Source organism: Dipodomys spectabilis, unplaced genomic scaffold (assembly GCF_019054845.1).
Source record: "Dipodomys spectabilis isolate Male_0828 unplaced genomic scaffold, ASM1905484v1 ptg000395l, whole genome shotgun sequence".
Classification (NCBI taxonomy): domain Eukaryota; kingdom Metazoa; phylum Chordata; class Mammalia; order Rodentia; family Heteromyidae; genus Dipodomys; species Dipodomys spectabilis.
This window is the reverse complement of record NW_024871072.1, coordinates 569,751-576,712: the sequence shown is the minus strand read 5'-3', so window position 1 is coordinate 576,712 and position 6,962 is coordinate 569,751. Positions and strand designations below refer to the sequence as shown.

General features: G+C 36.3%; 1 pseudogene; it reads right to left on the bottom strand.

The window, feature by feature from the left end:
• Window positions 1-6,143: 6,143 nt before the first annotated feature.
• LOC122096867 lies at window positions 6,144-6,243 on the bottom strand (annotated as a pseudogene).
• Between the last annotated feature and the right edge of the window lie 719 nt (window positions 6,244-6,962).

Genomic DNA, 6,962 nt, shown 5'->3' with positions numbered 1-6,962 from the left:
CTGTATTGCTGCTTGCTATCATGTATTTTATGTTTTTTATTTAAATTTTATTGTCAAGTTAATGTACAGAGGGGTTATAGTTTCATAAGTAAGATAATGAATTCATTTCTTTTATAACTTGTTATCCCTTCCCCTATTTTTCTCCCTCTTCCATCCCAATGCCTCCCCAAGACTATTTCCAACGTATTGTCTTGTGAGTAACACTGTTGCATTATATTGTTTAAATCATTTTCTGTTTACACTTAAGACTATATAAATAAATTTAGTTAGACCTTTTACAAGGCTATATGTATTTTATTTATTTTTCGTTCATGGTTCTTTCCAAAGCCTGCGTGTCTAATTTTTCTAGGTTTCTTTCAGTCTCATGTAGTTCAGATTTCAAACTGAAGTATAAATGGAAAGAACCAAAAAAACAATAGAGTTCCTCTCATCTGATGATTTCTCTACAAGAATGAGGAAAGAGTTCAATCTTCTAAGGACCTTTGATTGGCTATCAAAAAGAATTCATTCCTCTAGGTCTTCCCTATTTTTGCAATTTAACTTAAATGATGGAAAACACAATATACTATTCAGAGACTTCTACATTTTCATCAGTTTTGCACATTTTCATATGTACTTAACCTCAGTCTACAACATTCCTTCATTATTCTGTCCCTGATGTTTTTATACTGCCAACACATAATAAAACCAGTTTGATTTACAGCATGAGAAGCTATCCACCTGGCTGCCTTTGAAGCAGAGCATGGTCAATAGAGAACATTCCTTCTGGTTTCTCGTTACATGTAAAGGCTTTTGTAATGCTTATTGCATTCTATTTAGTATTTTAAAAAAACTGCTGGCTAGTTTCTGATCATTTGGGTAAATGCCCCAAAGTGGTATTGCTGGATCATAGAGGAGTTCTATGTGGAGTCTTTGGAGGAACCTCCATACTACTTTCCAAAGCAGTTGAACAAGTTTACACTCCCAACAATTATGCATTAAGGTTCCCTTCTGTCCACATCCCCTCCAGCCTCTGTTGTTATTAGAGTTCTTGATTATAGCCATTCTAACTGGGGTGATATGGTATCTCAATGTTGTTTTGATTTGTATTTCTTTTATGGCTAGAGAGGTTGAGCTTTTCTTCATGTGTCTATTGGCCATCCTCCTTTCCTCTTCAGAGAAGTTTCTCTTTAAGTCTTTAGCTCACTTATTTATTGGGCAGTTGTTTCTTTGAGGATTTGTTGTTGGGGATTTAATTTTTTTGGGTTCCAGGTATATTTTAGATATGAGACACTTGTCCGTTACCAGCACAACTATGTTTATGCAGCATTATTTCCCATGGCTAAGATATGGAACAAACCCAGATGCTCCTCACTAGATGAAAGGATGAAGAAAATGTGATATATATATATATATATACACAATGGAATTCTATTCCTCCATCAGAAAGTATGACATTGCCCCATTTGTTAAGAAATGGAAAGACTTGGAAAAAATTATATTAAGTGAATTAAGCCAGGTCCAAAAAAACATAGGTCCCATGGTTTCCCTTATTTGCAATAACTAGTATATGTCTGAGTCAAGCAGAAAAAGGTCAGATACATTGATATTAGGTGAAATGAACCCCAAGATAAGGATTCAATTGTTTTTTTTCTTTATTGCAATTGTTTCGAACATTTATAAGATGATTTCTTTGTTGATTTGTATGTCCGTCCCCCATGGTATAACCCATGCTTTCACTGTATTTGATGTTGGTATAAGTTGTGGAGGGGAAGGGAAAAAACAAATCATTTAAATAGGGATGCAGGTGGACTCATTGCAATAATGAGATGAAACAAGTCCTTATGTCGAAAAACGAACTTTACATCTTTGGTGTGGGGGGGTGGTGGGAGGGGGGGTGTGGGGGGAGATGGGAAGGGATGGAAACAGGAAGCAAAGAAGGAGGCAACAGTGCTTGATAAGAAATATACTCATTATCTTGCCCATGTAATTGTAAGCTCATTCCTAGATGTTTATGTCAAGTATTTCACAAATTTTATTTCTCTTAATTCTTAAGAAAACATTTGCTATAATTCTAATATTATTACCATTTTAGTGTTAGGAAATATTGTAATTAAAGGCACTAAGTGTATGACGCAAAGACACACAGTGGGGAAGGAAATGAGTCAAAATTTCCAAAAGTCAGCAATAAAAAAGTAGGTAAAATCCTCTCCATTCCCTTACACTCTCAATTCAATATTCATGTTGTCCAAGATAGCAATTATTGCCCACGGTAATTGTTTTCTGTCACATTTTGTCTTCAACACAGACTGTATTGGTGACATTGGGTTATGCTCAGAGTTGAGCTCATAAATTGAGGTCTAAAGAAAGACAAATTTCTTCTGTTCCACAGTTCCAGTATACGTTTTAAAAAGTACTAAAACTAGCCGGTAGCTGTGGCTAACACCTATAATCCTGGCTACAGAGGAAGCTGAGATCTGAGGATTGCGCTTCAAAGCCAGCCCAGGCTGGAAAGTCTGTGATACTCTCATATCCAATAAACCACTAGGAAAGCAGAAGTGGCACTGTGGTTCAAGGGGTAGAGCACTGGCCTTCAGCTGAAAGGCACAGGGACAGCGCCCAAGCCCAGAGTTCAAGCCACATGACCCACAAAAAAAAAGGATTAAAACTTTTAAATACCATCACTTACTGCCTTTTAAGAATCCAAAAATGAAATAAATTCACATATAATCACTCCAAAATGCTTTAAAAGCAGGAGATGATAAACAAGCCTTTATGAAGTAAATTTTCTTCTACTTTTTAAATTATTCTGAAAGCCTTGTGATGGTTGGTCACACCTGTAATCCTGTCTACTCGGGTATGTGCTCAGGAACCTGAGATCTGTGGATAACCCTTGGAAGCCAATCAGGACAAAAAATATTCATGAAATTATTTTTTTTTTAAAATTAATGAACTAGCAAAGAGCCAAGAATGGAGATTTAGCTTATATAGTAGCTCATCAATCTAGAGAGGAATGGCCTACGGAGAACTTGATGCACTGAATTCTAACTCTGAGAATGAAAATGAGCAGGCACGCACATACATACATACATACATACATACACACACACACATTTATTCAAAATATCTTCATATCAGTGTTTTGCATTAATTTCTTTGTTAATGATATTAAATGGGTAAAATAGGGGAAATATTCTCTTCCATCCAAGAATATTTTTATGATTTTTTATTGTAAAAGTACTGTACATAGTGGTTACAGTTAATAAAAAAGGTAATGAGTATATTTCCTATCAAGCATTGTTACCTCCTCCTTTGTTTTCCCCCACCATCCCTTCCCTCTCACCTCCACAAGTACAGTCCCCTCCTCCCACCCCGCCTAAATTGTAAAGTTCGTTTTTCACCATACTGTCTTGTGCGTCACATTGTTGCAGTGGGTCATACTGTATCCTTATTTAAGCATTTTGTTTTTTCCCTTTCCATCCCCAAATTAGAAAAGTGTATATAGAAGATGGAGGTGAGAATTCTACCACTGAACCACCCATGCACAGAATGGAATTCTATGCCTCCATCAGAAAGAATGACATTGCCCCATTTGTTAGGAAATGGAAAGGCTTGGAAAAAATTATATTAAGTGAAGTAAGCCAGGCCCAAAGAAACATAGGTCCCATGGTTTCCCTTATTTGCAATATCTAGTATAGGTATGAGCCAAGCGGAAAAAGTCAGAGAATGTGATGTTAGGAAAATGAACCCTCAAATATGTATTTTAATGTCTTTGTTTCTTTCATGCATGTGTTTCTAACGCATTTATAAGATTATTTCTTGGTTGCTTTGTATGTCCCTCCCCCACAGTGTAACCCCTGCTTTCACTATATTTGATGTCAGTATAACATGTGGAGGAGATGGGGACAAACAAGTCGTTTAAGGATTCAGTTGGACCTGTTGCAACAATGAGAAGTACAAAATGTCATGTCAAAACCAGCTTTACAATGTCGGAGGGGGGGGAGGGGGGGTATGATTGGGTGGGGGGGGTGGGGGGAGGCTGGGAAGGGAGGTGAAGGGTAAACAAAGGAGGAGGCTGCAATGCTTGGTAAGAAATGTATGCATTATCCTGACCATGTAATTGTAACCCCTCTGTACAGTATGTTCTCAAATAAAATAAAATAAAATTTAAAAAAAAAAAAAAAAAAGAAGATGGAGGTGCACCAACATCAGATACAGTGAAAACAGGGGTTTAACTGTGGGGGGCGCACATATAAAAAAATCACATCATACGTTATAAATATATTAGAAACAACAGAAAGAAATAAAAAACCACTTGTGTCCCTCTCATGGGGTTCATTTACCTTAACATCATCTTATCTAGTCATATGCACTTGCTTTTGACCTTTTCTTTTTTTTTTTTAATTGTGAAAATACCATACAGAGGAGTTACAATTACGTGGAAAAGGTAATGTGTACATTTCTTATCAAGCATTGTTGCCTCCTCCTTTTTTTCGCCTTACCATGCCTTCTTTGCTTATCCCAGACATACATTCGTTATTGCAAATAAGGGATACCATAGGACCTATGTTTCTTTTTTATTGTGAAAATACCATACCGAGGGGTTACAATTACATGGGCGAGTTATTGAGCGCATTTCTTTTTTTTTTTTTTTTTATTGTGAGAATACTGACAGAGGAGTTACAATTACATGGGCAAGATAACGAGTACATTTCTTATCAAGCATTGTTGCCTCCTCTTTGCTTCCCCTTCCCACCCCTTCCCATACTCCCCCACTTCCCCCACCTGGTCCTCCTCCCCCCAAAGTTGTAAAGTTCATTTTTTGACATAAGGACTTGTACATCTCATTGTTGCAATGGGTCCACCTGTATCCCTGGTTAAAAGAATTGTTTTTTTTTTCCTTCCCCTCCACAAATTATACCAACATCAAATGCAGTGAAAGCATGGGTCATGCCTTGTGGGAGGGACATAAAAAGCAACATAGAAATCGTCTTATAAATATGTTAGAGAAAAATTGCCTGAAAGAAAAACAAACAAAATACATTTGAATACTTGTCTTGGGGTTCATTCCCCTAACATCAACTTATCTGACCTTTCCTGCTTGACTCAGACATATACTAGTTATTGCAAATAAGGGAAACCATGGGACTTATGTGTCTTTGGGCCTGGCTTACTTCACTTAATATAATTTTTTCCAAGTCTTTCCATTTCCTTACAAATGGGACAATGTCATTCTTTCTGATGGAAGCATAGAATTCCATTTTTTATCAAGCATTGTTGCCTTCTCATTTCTTTCCTCTTCCGATCCCTGCCCATCTCCCACTCCCCACCCCCACCAAACCTCCCCCACCCCAGCCCCCTCACCATCTACATCCCTCCACCCCCCGGCCAAAATCATTTTTTGACATAACGACTTGTTCATCTCATTTTAATGGGTCCACCTGCATCCCTATTTAAACAATTTGTGTTTCTCTTCCCCTCCACAAATTATACCAACATCAAATACATTGAAAACAGGGGCTTTAGCTTGCAGGAAAAACATACAAAGCAACAAAGAAATCATCTTATAAATATGTTAGAAATAATCACAAGAAAGAAAAACCATTAGAATCCTTACCTTGGGGTTCATGTTGCCTAACATCAAGTTATATGATGTTTTCTGCTTGTCTCAGACACATAGTAGTTATTGCAAATAAGGAAACCATGGGATATATGTTTCTTTTTGGGCCTGGCTTAATTCACTTAATATAATTTTTTCCAAGTCTTTCCATTTCCTAGCAAACTGGGTGATGCCATTTTTTCTGATGGAGGCATAGAATTGCAGTACACACACACACACACACACACACACACACACACACACACAAATACATACACTTTCTTGATCCATTCATTTACTGTGGGGCATCAGGTTTGGTTATGTATCTTATCTATGGTAAATAATGCTGCAATGAACATAGTTTTGCTGGTAGTTTTAGTATGGTCTTGTTTGTGATCATTTGGATGAATGCCCAAAATGGGATTGCTGGGTCTTAGAGGCACTCTATGTAGTTTTTTGAGGAACCTCCATACTACTTTCCAAAGTCTTCGAACAAGTTTAAACTCCCAACAAAAATGCATTAAGATTCCCTTCTGTCCAAAGCCCATCCAGCATCTGTTCTTTTAAAAATCGGGAATGCTTCACGAACCTGCGTGTCATCCTCAGTCAGGGGCTATTGTTCTCTATTGTTCCAATGTTAGTGTATGTATTACTGAATTGAGCACAGAACATTTTTTATATATAAAGTGTAATTGATTTTCTTAAAGTAGACAATTCCACAAAAATTAAATTCAAAAGAATTGTGGTGAAATTTTAGAACCATGTATTTTTTACATAATAACACATTTAAGAATAAAGTCAAGATTGACATGTCAAAAACAAAATAATTCCAGATATTTGTTGTTCAACGCATGTGTTGGAGGAGGAATTCAATTATTCTGTACAAGGAACCTGTGATAATGAACACTATAGAAAGTGTTAAGGTTTGTTAAAAGTTTTAATGTTTTTAATATGTTTAATTTTGGGAATTTGCTCATATATGCCAAAATTTAGACTATTTAGCAGGTTGTAAAACTTTTCCACAAAGCATATAAGATTCATGGTAGCAGTCATACACTACTAAGTATGTACATTTCAGAGTTTATAGAAACTGTACTAATGAGAAGTTGCAAAGTGTTTGTGTAAAGAAGCAGAGTGAAGATTTAAGACATTACCTTCACAGTTTCTGTTAAAATTTAAGGGCTTCCTTACTTTATATGTTAGCGAGGAACAAATGATGGTATAAGCCATATACAAATGATGAGATGAACCATAAATAATAATCTTAGTGAGTAACTTTAAAGGCTATTGATAACCTATAGAATTCTGGTTTAACATCATAGACTTAGGCAGTTTTAAATGTACAGCAATATGAGAAAATAATAAATCGAATATGTAATTGTTT